Below are 14,920 nucleotides of genomic sequence, written 5' to 3'. Positions count from 1 at the left end.
GGTAGACAGAAAGCCTGCTTATTGGAAACTCCAGTTGCTCCAAATATATCAATGGTTTTCTTCAATAAGGGGGTGACCGGGGTGGTCACTACTGAATGTTCAGCACCAGTATCGACCAAAACCTTAATGTCCTTGCTCCCAGTTCTAATCCTGACCATGGGTTCCTTGGGGGCACTTGAGCTCAGTCCCCATCAGTCCAATAACCCTTCAGCCACATTGAACAAAGCTCCCTCATCTTTATCTGAGGTATTTTGTTCTGAACCACCCTGCTTTTCCTTCAGGTGGGGACACTTACCTTTCTAATGTCCTATTTCCTTACAATATGCACACTGATTACATTGCAAGCATGGGCAATTAGACTGGGTAATCTTCCCAGAACCCCCCTTTCCCTCCCCTTTTGGAGCAATTCCCCTAAAGGCCATAGCCAGTAAGTCGGCATTTCGCCTAGCCTGGCATTCACCTTTCTTATGGCTTTCTCTGCGATTTGTTGCATCTCTATTCACAAACACTTGATTGGCTATTTCCAGTAACTGTGAGGTATTCATACCCATAGACCCAGCCTGTTTCTGCAATTTTCTCCTGATGTCTTCTGCACTTTGACTAACTAAGGCCATGTTAATCATACGCTGATTTTCAGGGCTATCTGGATCAAAAGGAGTGTACATACGGTAAGCCTCACACAGTCTTTCATAGAATTGCACTGGACTGTCCTCTTTTCCTTGGATGACCTCAGAAACCTTATTTACATTTGTAACCTTTTGAGCCTCTTTCTTTAGACCTTCTATTAATGCCTCAGGGTACCGTCTTAGCCTCTCCATGTCTGGTCCCTCGTTCGGGCCCCACTGGTTGTCTGTTTCTGGCAGCTGAATTCTTATATATTCTTGAAGGTTTTGGTAATCAACTGGGACATGCTCCTCTAGCCATTTAGATGCTACTTGGAGCACCCTTTGCCTTTCATCTGTATTAAAGAGGTACATGAGCAGCTGGTGGCAATCAGCCCAAGTAGGATTATGAGTCTGTATAATAGTTTGGAGCAAGTCAATTAAAGCTTGAGGCTTTTCAGTGTAAGAAGTATTATTTTTCCAACTGAGGAGGTCAGCAGAGGTGAAATGTTGATACACAAAGGCATGCCTTTCCACAATGTGTCTGTCCTCATCTACCCCAGCATATTGCTGCTCTCTCAGGGGCATTTGGGCTGTAAGTCTTGGCAGTCTTGGGCTGTAAGCAAGCTGCCAAGGGAGGAGTTTCTCCCACAGCTTCACTTCCTCTTTTGTCTACTCTGGGTGATCTAGGGGTATGGTTATCTGGTGGAAGTGGAGGTGCTGTGGGCTCAGGGGTGGGGAGCCCTTCCTCTCGATAAGGAGGGGGTATGCAGGTACCAATTCCTGCCATGATTCTTCTGGTGTTGGGTCGGACAGGACTTTTGGTGCTGACTTCCCTGGGCGGGTGGAGCTAGAAAATTCCTTAACTAACTGTCCCTTCACTACTAGTACTGCTGCTGCCTGTCCTCTTAATCACTGTGGGAGGTCCAAAACTAACTGTAACCAAGAATCTATATATGGGAAGTGATCTGGGTGCCCTGGCTTACAGGTTACCCTGTGCCATACTTTTGAGACAAGGGACCTGTCCAGGCTACCTTCTGATGGCCAACCCACCTCTAACGCTGGCCAGTCTATCTCACACAAAGTTCTAAGTTTTCCTGATGTCATGGTGACTCCATAGTCTCCCTTAAATTCCTTTTTGAAATTTTTCAACATTTTTCCTAGTGGGGTGGGCTTACTTTGTGCCTGACCCATGTTTCCTTGAGACAAAACACCATGCTCACACCACAGTCACACCACAAAACAAAGAACGGGTAAAAAGGGCACACACACACTTTTATAGTTTACACCAAACCAGAATCAAAACCAAAATCAGAGTATCAAGAAATCCAAGCAAGGTCAAAACCAAAGTATCAAGCAATCCAAGTCAAGTCAAAAACAAAAACCAAAGTGCTGGTACAGGCATGCTGTGGGTGATCAGGCCATGCTTCCATTCAGATGGAGTGGGCAAGTTCCAAAGACTAGTCTTACAAAGTTTCAGACTGGACTCCAAGTGCCAGTTCCTTCCTGGTGTTCAGCCACTGCGTTGATCTTCCACGGGGGCGTGCCATGCATTGCTCTGGTGAGGTGTTCCACTGGGGCAATTGCCTACCCGGGAGCGCTCTCAGGATCCGCATGGCTCAAGCTGGCCAGAGTCCCCTGCAGGGATGCTCCACAGGGCAGGCCTAAGCTGCCTAAGAGGCTGCCTCGACCATCCATCAATCACCTTGCTTCCCAGTCAGGGAATTAAGAAACGTAGCAGGACAAGCCGCAGACAAAACCCCTCAGACACCGAGTTAAAGAAGGAAGCAGTTTATTCAGCTTTGAGCATCTGCAAGACTCCTGTCTCAAGAGCCTAGCTCCCCAAGTGAGCAACTCCTGTCCCTTTTTAGGGCTCACAACTCTAAGGTGGTCTGCTTGAGAGGGTCGTGATTGACTGAGCAATCAGGGGGTACATGACTTGGGGCTGTATGCACCAGTAATTAGATCAGAACAAAACAGGACAGGGATTTTCACAGTGCTTTTCTATACAATATCTGTAATCTACAGATAACATAAGCGATTAGGTCGGGGTCGATCTTTAACTACCAGGCCCAGGGTGTGGCACTGAGCTGTCTGTTGTGGATTTCATCTCTGCCTTTTAGTTTTTTTTTTTTTTTTGAGATGGAGTCTCGCTCTGTCACCCAGGCTGGAGTGCAGTGGCCAGATCTCAGCTTTACACCATTCTCCTGCCTCAGCCTCCCGAGTAACTGGGACTACAGGCGCCTGCCACCTCGCCCGGCTAGTTTTTTGTATTTTTTAATAGAGACGAGGTTTCACCGTGTTAGCCAGGATTATCTCGATCTCCTGACCTCGTGATCTGCCCGTCTTGGCCTCCCAAAGTGCTGCAAATACAGGCTTGAGCCACCACACCCAGCCTGCCTTTTAGTTTTTACTTCTTTCTTCAGAGGCAGAAATTGGGCATAAGACAATATGAGGGGTGGTTTCCTCCCTAAGTAAGTTTCCTGAGGCTTCCCCAGCCATGCAGAGCTGTGAGTCTATTAAACCTCTTTCCTTATAAATTGTCCAGCCTTGGGTATGCCTTTATTAGCAGTGTGATAAAGGAACTAATACATATATACAACTTTTTGTGTCACATCATACTTTCAAACTTAAATTCCATGTGAGAAAATTTCCCCTGCCTCTGGACAAAACTGTGTCAAAACAATGACTATTGTGATATTAACAAGAGTTCTAGATCATTTTTTTTATTAAAAATGCAGTCTTGAATATCTTTTACTCCCATTTAATAATATCCAGTCCCATCTCAAAAAAAAAATAAAACAATAAATTTGACTTTACAATATTTTTTTTTCTCCTGTCCGAGCTTGAAATTTCCAGACTGTACATTGGCTATTGGAATGAGGTGGTCATTCTCTCTCTTTCCTGACTTCTTAGCCCTCTAACAGCTGTTTCTTCACCTTAATAATAGGGTAGGGGAAAGAAGAGGCAGAGGAGAGGGAACTTCTTACTTGGCCTCTGGGCTTCCTGCTTACTTGTCTTGGAAGATGATCAAAACTGATTCTATTAGAAACACTACCAAGGGATCCTGCATCAGGCTCCTTTCTGCAGTCCTCCATAGAATTTACCACTATTTCTGGTAGTTTTCCATGACACCTATTTCAGCCACTGGTATCCAATAATAGGGCTCTAACCTCATTCTTCTGGTTTGACCTTTGTATCTCCACTCAATATTATTGGATAAGATTCAGGATTACTCCATGTTGTCTTTCATTCCCACAGGGTCCCTATTTGGTCCTAGTAAAGCACTCATCAACCTGAAAAACTTACCTGATAAACTCTTACCTGAGCCACTCTGGATAAGTGTTACCCTTATAAGCTCACCCAAATAAATTCTGGGACTACAGGGCAACTCAATCACTCTCTTGGGTCCACTTTAAAAACATTTCATCTCTGATCTTCTAGATATGCAGGGTCGCTCCCCAATTTACATTCTGTGTTAGCTTTCTCAGACATAATTCCATTATTTCTCTGTCTCTCAGACACATGGGAAACATTTGAAAGACCTCCAAAGGGTCCCTTTCTGAAGCCCTACTCGCTAGATGTCTGGATATAGGGTAGCACTCCATTAGACATCCCCCAAGAAGAAGGAGGAGATTCCACATAAAAATGGATCTGTCTCAAAATAAGTCATTTCACCCATATCCTCTTTTGTGGCCTTTATTGGTTCCTTTTTATAACCAGAGATTTAAAAATTATAAAATAGGCTTTCCTTCTTCATATGGAAATTCCACAAAACTTGCATGAAGTGTCTATTTCCCATATATTAATACTTTGCTGTTCTGATGTAAATTATATCACCACTTCACTTAAAATCAAGAAATCTTGTTTTAACATCCAGTTATAGTTTTAAATATGTAGTAAAATTACTATAAGGCCTCTGTTCAAAACCCTCCAACTTCTACTATAGGTCACAATGAAGGAGACTGTAGTACCCTAATCATTCCAACAAAAACAATTAGAAAAAATAGAGAAAATACAGAACAATATTTTAAAGGCACAGATAAGCAACCAAGCCAGTCAGGAGACAAAAGATGATATCTGAACAAAAAGGAAAGTACACTAAAGAGAGCCCTTGATAATTTTTTCTGGTATCTCCCTTTAGGCATTTTCTGCTTAGCTCAGGAAATGAGTCATAGAAGACATAAAATTTCAAGCCACGATCAAGTTCCAGTGAATACACACTTTAAAACAAAAAAATGACAATTACAGTAATGACAAGGATGTGGACCACCTGCAATTCTCCAACACTATGTATATGAACATAAATCAGTTTAACCACTTGGAAAAGTGTTTATTTTTCACTAAAGTTAAAAGGATGTGCATTAAATCTAGCAATTGCATTCACAGGTATCTACCCAGGAGAAATAAGTGCATGTGTGCAAAAAGATATTTACAAAAATACTTATAATAGCTGAATATTTGCAATATGCTGAAACTGTAAATAATCCAAATGTCCATCAACAGAAGAATGGATAAATAAATTATATGTGTAGAAGGGAACACTATATATAGCAATGGAAAAGAATGTGTTGGGGCTACACACAACAATACAGATGAATCAGAGAAATGTTATTTTTAATAAAAGAAGCTAATATCAAAAGAAAACAGTATGATTTCATTTATATAAAGTTAGACAACAGGGAGTGCTAATCAAGGTGATAGAAGTCAGAATAATGATGAGTTTGGAGTGGGAGATGTTATTTAGAAGAGGACATGAGGGAGGCTTCAAGGCTTCTGTTCAGGTTCTGTAGTTTCGTCTGAACGGTAGCCTAGTGGGGATATTCATTTGCAAATTTACTATGAAATAAAAAAATAAAATGGAAACTTTCACAAAGGATTACCTGTCACCAGTTTGACCTCATCACTTTACTGTTCATGTCCTCCTTATTCACGATGTTCCTGCACACCGGCCTCCTTGTTGTCCTCAAGCATAGCAAGCATGCTGTCATCCAGAAATGTTTGCACTTATTTCCTATGCTTAGAATGCTCTTCAGAGAGAGCCACATATTAAATCTCTTGCCTCCTTCAAGACTCTGCACAAATGTTGCCTTCCCTGATAATTTTATATAAAATACACACACAACACATACACCACTCTCCTCTTTATCCTGGTTACTATTCATAGCCCTTACTATACCAGTTATTAATATATTTAGTTATTTTTTGTAAATATGTTCTATATATTTATAACCTTTTGTAAGCCCTAGAAAGCTGAGAATGTATTTGTTCCAATAACCACTCTCTGTCAGTCTAAAACCATGCTTGGCACAAGGTAATTGCTCAGTAAAAATTTGTTCAATAAGTGATGAATAAATGTCCCAGTCTAGAAAAAAACATGCTATTTTTAAAAATCAAACTTACAGTAACTCCTCACTTAACATTGTCAATAGGTTTTTGGAAACTGTGACTTTAAATGAAACAAAATATAAGGAAACCAGTTTTACTAGTTTACTGGTATAGACTAACTGATATGAACAAGAGTTTAGGTCCTACAGCATATTTCTTGTCACAAAAACATCACCAAACTTATCAATAAAGACTAGAACACTTCTAATATTAAATGTGGAAATAAATGTGAGCTATACATACATTTAGGAAAGGTTAATTTTACAAAGTAAGATAATTACCTAATTTTTCCAGTTGAGGGCCATGGGTAACCAGAGGGCACACTGCAACTGAGGGTACAAGCTGGGAACCAGCTCGAGATGGGAAGCCATCCCATTGCGGAGCACACTCACACACATACCCACACTTGGATGCACCAGTTCACCTAATATGCACGTCTTTGGAATGTGGAAGGAAACAGGAGTTCCCAGAGAAAACCCAGGCAGACAGGAGTGGAACATGCAAACTTCACACAGACAATGCCCTGCTAGGAATCAATTGTTTTTTTCTCATCAATGTTATAATGAAATGATATTGAAGAAAATTATGTTATTCAAGGACCAGCTGCATGTTATTAATAAAATATAAATTAACATTTTATAGATTGTAAATTCCATAATCAATTAACAGCAAATAAAAGACTATTGAAATGCTCTTCCTCTTTGTTGCAAATGTTAGTTTTTAACAGCCTTTAGAATTCAAACAGGAAAAAAAAATTCAAAAAAAAGGATTATGCCTAAAGTTGTCATCAGTACTAATGGTAGCTACTTTGTAACAGTGGGAAAAGTTATTCTCCGTCTACTTTTCTCCTCCTATCCCCCATTTATTCAAAGTAGTCTCTCAGGTTCTGTTATATTCACTATCTTTTTGATATCTACATTAGATATTATCCTTTGGTACACTCCATAGTTTTACTTTATTGCAGACACAGAATGGTATTTACTTTTCTATGTTCCAATTCCTTCATCCCTTAAAACCATGTTGAATTCATAAATTGTTCAGTAATTGTAATCAGATATGTTTATTAGTTCTTCAATCGCCCCCACCAATCTTGCCCTAAAGCCCCATATAAATATTATTTTTATTACAAATTTGTATTGCTAATATAAACACCTTTCCCAGCTTGCGCCTGCATTTTGTAAGTATATAGGCCCACTTGAAGCACAGAGAATTTACATTGGTTTAGTCTGTGGCCCAAAGAGGAAAAAAAAAATTGATTTTTCTCTGTCCTTATTTTGCCAGAAAAGAAGCAGCATTGACTACAGTAAAGAAAGAGTGCTCTTTACTTCTATAGTAAAGAAAGACAACTCCTGGTCACAGTTGCAAGAGCCCTACTCCTCCTAAAGGAGAAATTCTGCTTGGTGATCTGGCATCCAGGAATTTAACATTCTCAATTAAATGAGGTGGTCTTACCTTCTAGTCTTTCTTTGTTTTTTTCAGAATGCTTGAAAGATCATAGCATTAATCACGAAAATAATAAGCAACTTCTGTTGCAAGTGTCTGCACTTAATCCTAAGTATATTCCAATTCTGCACAGTTGTAACATTGGTTAAGGAACTACCCCTTGGGGTCTTAAGTTATGAGTGGACAACGTTTATGAAATTAAACTAATCCCAAGAAGAGAGTTCAGCATTAGTAAAATAAATGGGGTGCTAATACTAAATAGAGCATTTTATCTTTTACATACTTAATTTCTACTTTTTGATACTCTTGCTAAACCCAAATATCATGACCTGTAAAATAATCTTGAGTGAAAACCTAAAGAACTGAGGTGAAAAGCATCAGCGCAATCAATATGAGTACCTTCTGGCTGCAGCAGACAATCTCATTGCATGCAGCCCTTGGCATAGTGCTGATGCCTATGGCAGGCTCAGGGCAGTGTTTGGCAGGCACTGGTGGAAGCTGATATGACAAAGCAGACAGGCACCTGCATACCTCCTGCTTTCAGGGAACAGCAGTGACTGAGCAATGGGCAACACCAGAGAGCGAAGTAGGTAAGAGAAATGGCAGCTGCCAAACAGTAACCAAGCACAAGTCTGTGGGCAAAACACCAAAATCATTCAGAATTTACAGAATGAGTTAGAGGAATTTGCGGGGTGCTAGAGTTTCAGTGGAGCCAATACAAGTGAATTTTGGCAAATATTTCTGTTACTAATTTAGAAAGGCAGTTCTATCATTCACTAACTATATAAATTTGGAAAATATCATTCTTGGGCTTCAGTTGACTCATCTTTAAAATGTGAGATAATAGCTACATGGCAGAATTGTTCGAAGGATTAAATAAACATATACAGTTGACTCCCATGTATCTATGTATCTATCTATGTATCTATCTATCTATCTATCAAAATGTACATAAAAATCTTGGCAAATCCTAACACTATATAAATGTTATTGTTATTATTATTACCTAAGTCTCCTTCACCCCTGAATGCTGTGTCCTGGGGAGTATTAATTACACTATTTATAAGAGACTGCATGTCATGGCAGGTGAGGGAACCCATAGTAGAGAAAGTAAAACAATAGAAAGTGGACACAAAAGCTGACAAGAGTAGCAACTGCTGTTCATATTCCAATTTCAAGTAAATAGTAAAAATGGACATGTAAGTGCGCTGGCTGACTGCTTATTTGAGACATACTTTAAAGCTAGTTCAGGTAGTCAGGTTTTCTAATGTGATAAATGAATTAAACTGTGTCAGTTTCAAACTCTCACCATTAGAATCTAATTCAAATTTAAACAGCAATTTAAACAGTATAAAAGATTGCCCTCATCAGTGCTCCATAATCTTAACCTTTGGAGCTTTCCACAGCATAGATAGCAAATTGAATTAATTATTAGCCCTTCACCTAGGGGACCTACGTAGAATTCAGCAGCTCAGAAGACAGCTAATAAGATTGGCAGGTTCATTCCAGTCCCCAGTGTACTTTAATCCCCAACACATACCCACCTGTCGTATTTTCCTACTTTTTTTTTTTTTTTTTCAGAGAACGTAATTCTAAGAAGTCAGAGTTGGCTGACATTTAAAATCCTCTTTGTAAAGTGACTTACTCGTATATACCAGTAAGGTCAAAGGAATGTCGTGTAGAAAACCACAAAAGAAAAAAAAATTAATATCCAACAACAGAGTTGATTCCAATTGATTCCCATCGTTTTGGGAGTGCATTTCTATTTCTAGTATCTTCCATCAAAGCAAGCATCTCATTACATATTCATTAATTCATTTATATACTCAGTTAGTACTTATAAGCAATGACCATATGACAGTCTTTGTGGGTTCTGGGTACTTATTATCATAGAAATTATTGCGTGGTGGGACATGCAAACAGGCTAACCAACAATTTTACTAAGGGATAGCAATATATGTAAAAGAGGGAGTATGAAGTGGGAAGAACCTGGACTGGGAAGAATCAAACAGGTTTCTTGAAGAAAATGATGTCTAAGTTGGATCCTGAAGAATCAGTAAGCATTAATTAAGCCTTGAAAATAAAATGAGGGTCTAAGGTAGTATATCTCAAGAAGAAGCAATGGAATATCCACAGTTCTGGAACTTGAATGTGGCTGCAACATAAGAGTATAAGAGGTGGGTGTTAGGAGAAAACACTGAAAAGAAGAATAAGCTCAGTACATTGTAAGACATTTAAAGAAATGCTGATTGTTTCCAGAAGACAAGGACAACTAATTTCTGCTAGGGATCGTATCAGGTTGCGTTTCAGAATGATTTTCCTGGCAGCATTAGTACTAAACTGGCAAACCTGTAAAGAGGCTCTTGTAAAAAGTCAAGTTACTGATCATGATGAACTAGACTAAGGCAAAAACAATGAATATAGAGAAAAGTGAACGAGATTGAAAGATGTTTGATGGAATAAACAGAACTGATGAATAGATGAATAAGGAGAAAATGATGTAGGAGTCATTTTAAAGGTTCAGCTTTCTTGTTTGATCCAACATGTAGTGAATGTTTTTGGTTAAAAAAAATAAAATCCTAGATATATATTTCTAACTCCCCATTGGAAGCTAAATCTCCATGGGGTGCTAACATTCTGCATGAGTTCTGTTCTAGACTACCTTTTGAAGGATGTTTGTACAACAAAGACACTCAGAAGATGCAGTGCCCGGGTCTTGGGCAGAGTGCAAATTTTTAAATAAAGATAATGTCTTACTGCAGTGCAAAGGCTGGAAAAGTCTGCTAGCAGCCGCATCTAAAAGCTTAGGGCTGCCTTGGCTTAGAGTTCCTCAGCTGTGACACAGCCTCACTGTGTATGCACAACTGGGCTCTCCTTTACATTGTTCTATGGGATTGGAGACCTGGCAGAGGGAACTGATGTAAACATACAGTTCCTGCTTCCTGCTTTGCCATGAGTAAAAATGTTCTTTTTCTCTGATCCAGTAGTCTCTTGTTTTCTGGGACCTCCATGAAACAGTAGCAGGCTAACCTGTTTTAATGTAAATAAATTTCAGATAATTCACAATTCTTGAACAGTGCCCCCCAACACCACTTTAAAATCATTTAAGGCTGTGAGTTTGGAATATTTGTGGTGATATAAAGTTATTATATTGAGGGTAGAAATTTAGGGTTTAAAAACATGTTATACACCATGGAATACTATGCAGCCATAAAAAAGGATGAGTTTGTGTCCTTTGTAGGGACATGGATGCAGCTGGAAACCATCATTCTTAGCAAACTATCACAAGAAGAGAAAACCAAACACCGCATGTTCTCACTCATAGGTGGGAACTGAACAATGAGATCACTTGGACTCGGGAAGGGGAACATCACACACTGGGGCTTATCATGGGGAGGAGGGGAGGGGGGAGGGATTGCATTGGGGAGTTATACCTGATATAAATGATGAATTGATGGGTGCTGACGAGTTGATGGGTGCAGCACACCAACATGGCACAAGTATACATATGTAACAAACCTGCATGTTATGCACATGTACCCTAGAACTTAAAGTATAATAAAAAATAAAAATAAAAAAAAATTAAAAAAAAAGAAAATTATATTTAAAAAAAAAAAGTTAAATGTATTTGAAACATTTCCGGTTTTGTATCTCTATGAATACCTAAGTTCTATGTTTTTGTGTGTCAGTTTGTGTTTGTACACCTAATTTTTGATAGGTCAGTAAGTAGCATATTACATTTGTATCCAAATTTTTAATATTCCAAAATTGGCTTTTGCAGAGCTGAATTTTCATATTTGGAATCAAAAACTTTAAAAAAATACATAAATCTAGATTTTAACATTAGAGAATGCAAATTGACAAATTTGTAAGAAATTTTATTAACCCACTTAAAGTTTCCTGCAATTACTGCTGAATTGCAACCAATAACTTAACAAGTAAGGGGATTCTGACTTGAAAATTATAAAAGCAATGACACATTGTATAGCTAAAATAAAAAAAATTATTTCAAGAAATGTTCGTTAGTATATTCTACAGGCTAGAAATACAACAACGAATAAGGAATCATCCCTATTCTCAAAAACTGAATACTGTACATAGAAAAATTGAAGTTGAGTAAAAAACAAAACATTTATTTTTGTTAAGTATGCATACTAATCTTATGGTTCTGGTCAAAGAAATATGAGGAATTTAGAAATCTTATCATCTTTACTTCCAAGTATTCTACCTTTCTTTTCCCCTGAGTATGATAATTCAAAAGAATAATATACCCATGGTCAATTAATAAGCAATAATAGTCCCCCCAACATGTCTTCTAATTCTTCTTATTCTAACATTCATACCTTGACTCTCTGAAGATATGCCATAAAAAATGTTGGTTTTCTGCCCTGGGTCTAATTATTTATATTAAAGACTCCAAGGAATAAGGAGAGCTTAAAACAGCACTATAGCTAGCTATAAGGACCAATAAAACCTATGCCTACTTACTAAATACTGTAGCTGTTCTTGTAATAAAAGTTTTAGCTCTGAGCATCTAGCACATTGGTAAGTATATCCAATTCACAAGTTAAACATGCAGTATCTTCCTAGAAAACATAGTTTCCTTGAAGATTTGGAAAACAAATGTGATGAATTGTGGAACTCTTAAAAGTGTGAAAGCAAAACCTACAGTTTACTATTTTTCCTTTGGCAGCTCATTCTCATAGGGTTTGATAAAGTTAAGAAAGCCGAAAACTTTTGCGCAGCAAAAAATTTGGTATTAGGCAATATGGCAATATTCATTTTCTCACCTTCAGAAGACCACGTTATTGCCAAGAGATAAATTTTTGCTAACATCACAGGTCTGCAGAGAAGACTAGCACTAATTTACCAGCAATCGCAAGATATACAGCATCTACAGAGTGTCCAAAACATGTACACAACCATCAGTTTTCTTAACATTAGTTTGACAATGTACAAACAAAGTAAAATTCAGAGATGAATCTCTAAGCAAAAGGTTTTATTTTAAAACATATGTAAAAGCAGGATTGCAATTTAGATCATAAACACTGACTAGGGTAGTCTTTGGTGTTCCAAAGAATTAAAGAAAAGTTTGGGGCTTTACCGGAGAAGAGAAATGTTATGCAAATTGTTTTTGAAAGCTCGTTAGCACTAGTGAAGTTTTTTGGAGTGTTGGCAAACTCTGATTGGTGAGTAGCAGTGGTAGGTATACTAGCTTTAGAATCACAGAAGGTTGCTTTGGCAGCTACTAGGTCTTAAGGTTACAGCAGGTTGTTTTGGCAGATGAGCTTGTGAGATAATTTCTGGGGCAGGTGCTTTGTGACCTAAATGCTTCTTCTCCCTGGTCCCTAGACTATAATTTAGTTGGGTTTGAAAAAAATAACTCCAATTTGTAAAGTCAATTTTCACATTTCCCCCTTTTGATCAAGATCTTTCTATGGAAATATCACTGATCAACCATCCTGAAGTTAGGTCTAATTGTCTCTTAACGCTGGGATAACCTAATTGTGTCTGGTCCCAAATTGAGAGCAAAGTATGGGAATCAATGTTAGAAACCCAGACCATATTTGTGGCCAGAAAGAAAACCTCTCAGGGCAGGTTTGCCTGTAGTCCAGCATAGATTTCCATCTTACCAGTCCCATATGCATTAGAAATCATCTTGAAGTATTCTGCTAACATTATTCTGTTGTGAGGACTGGTTTTACAAAGATTAGACAGTCAAGAAAAATTGAGCTTTAAGATCAAAATGCAAAGAATGATCATGAATGATATCATAAATTCCAGTTTAAATAATTGTTCTCAACCATGAACCCAATTTTGAAGGTAATCAACTGAACAGATCAAAAAGTCCAGATGTATCTGCTGAAACTTTTTGGAGCTAAGTGGCTTGCTTTCTTATCTTGTGTAATTGCCAGAGGAGTTTTTCCATGTGCAGCAAACAGTGTTAGCAACTGCACAAATACTACCTTGTTTAGCTAATTAGTAATCCAGTGCAATTCTGCTATCAAATGCCACTTTAGCAAGATAATCTAAGGAAGTATTTTTTGGTTGCAATAGCTTTAGCTGTGGAGTTGGCTATGGACCAAATTGTTAAGGCTAAATTTCTGATGATTGTTCCTAAGTGGCTAATTCTGATGCTAGGGAAAGAAGACTTAACAACTGAGGCCCATCTGCTAGATTTATGCCTCCTGACAAAGTGTCTCTTTTAAATATCACGATGTAAACTAAGAGGTAGGAACCAATGTTCAAATTTTGCTGATTTAAATTGAATGTATAAGTATTTCAAAAAACATTGGTCTTTTAATTTTCCATTTCTTAAGATGTAATGTTGCCCAAGCAGGTAGTTGACTTTTGAATCCCCCATAGATGAAAATGTATTCCAATGGAGTACAACAGGTAATTCCACAGGGTCTACTTTGTGTATTAACAGTTACTCATAAGGAGGTGTCAGCACCATTTAGCCAAAATTATATTACTGAACTATTGCATTGCTGGAGGCCATCAACATTTAGAAGACCAGGGAAAGGAAAAGTTTTGCAATCTGTTGAATTTCTTTTCTCTTGAGTACTCTTACCATATTTTTCTTTATATAATATTAATCTAATTTTAAAGTATTTTGTGTAGACCTTAGATACTGTTAGAATAAAGCAGGAAATCTGCATATGTGAATCTCAAAACTTGACTTTATAAAAAGAACCAGATACACAATTTGAACAGTTCATTGGAAACATTAGTAAAATATGTTATGGGGTAAAATAAAGATTAACTTTCATAATGAACAGATGGGAAGTTGTCGTGACAAATCCAATAGCCAGTTATGTGTCTCCCTTTGGCAATAGATTGGAAAATGTGAATTATAGCATTGTCTTTCCAGGAAAATAAAGGCATATAAGAAAAGACCAATTTTTTTTTAATTTTTTTTTATTTTTATAAAAAAGAGTATACATCCTGGTCTGGACATGTTGGGATGAAAGTCTACTTCAGATGTCATCTGCTTCAACTCTGGAAGAATTTTAGTTTTAAAACCCTTATTAGAGTACTTGTCCAGTCAGGAGTGGGGGACTTTTAAAAATAAGATATGTAGATGCACAAATCAGTGCCTTTGAGCTTTGCAGCAAAGGGAGTGGTGAAAAGGGCTTGATATGGACCCTTCTGATAAGGCTGGAGATAATCTTTATGTAGATATCTTTCCAGTAGACAAAGTCACTAGGTTGCACATCGTGGTGCTTTAGGTCTTTATCTCCTGAGTGCACCAGGAAAACATTGTTCTACCAAAGTACAATTTTATCCATTGTTTAATAATGATTTTGCAATATTGAAGTATATCTCCTTTTATTAACTGATGGTCAAAAGCAGAGAGAGACAAGTTCCTGCGATTATTTCAAGATGTGAATGTTTGCGAGCCTTAAAGGGAATGACTCTCCAATTTAATAATATCAAAAGAAAAATCTTAGATCAGGAAAGGTTTTCATATATATATATATATA

The sequence above is a fragment of the Colobus angolensis genome, unplaced genomic scaffold (assembly GCF_000951035.1).
Source record: "Colobus angolensis palliatus isolate OR3802 unplaced genomic scaffold, Cang.pa_1.0 Scaffold145, whole genome shotgun sequence".
Taxonomy (NCBI): domain Eukaryota; kingdom Metazoa; phylum Chordata; class Mammalia; order Primates; family Cercopithecidae; genus Colobus; species Colobus angolensis.
This window is presented reverse-complemented; position numbering follows the sequence as displayed.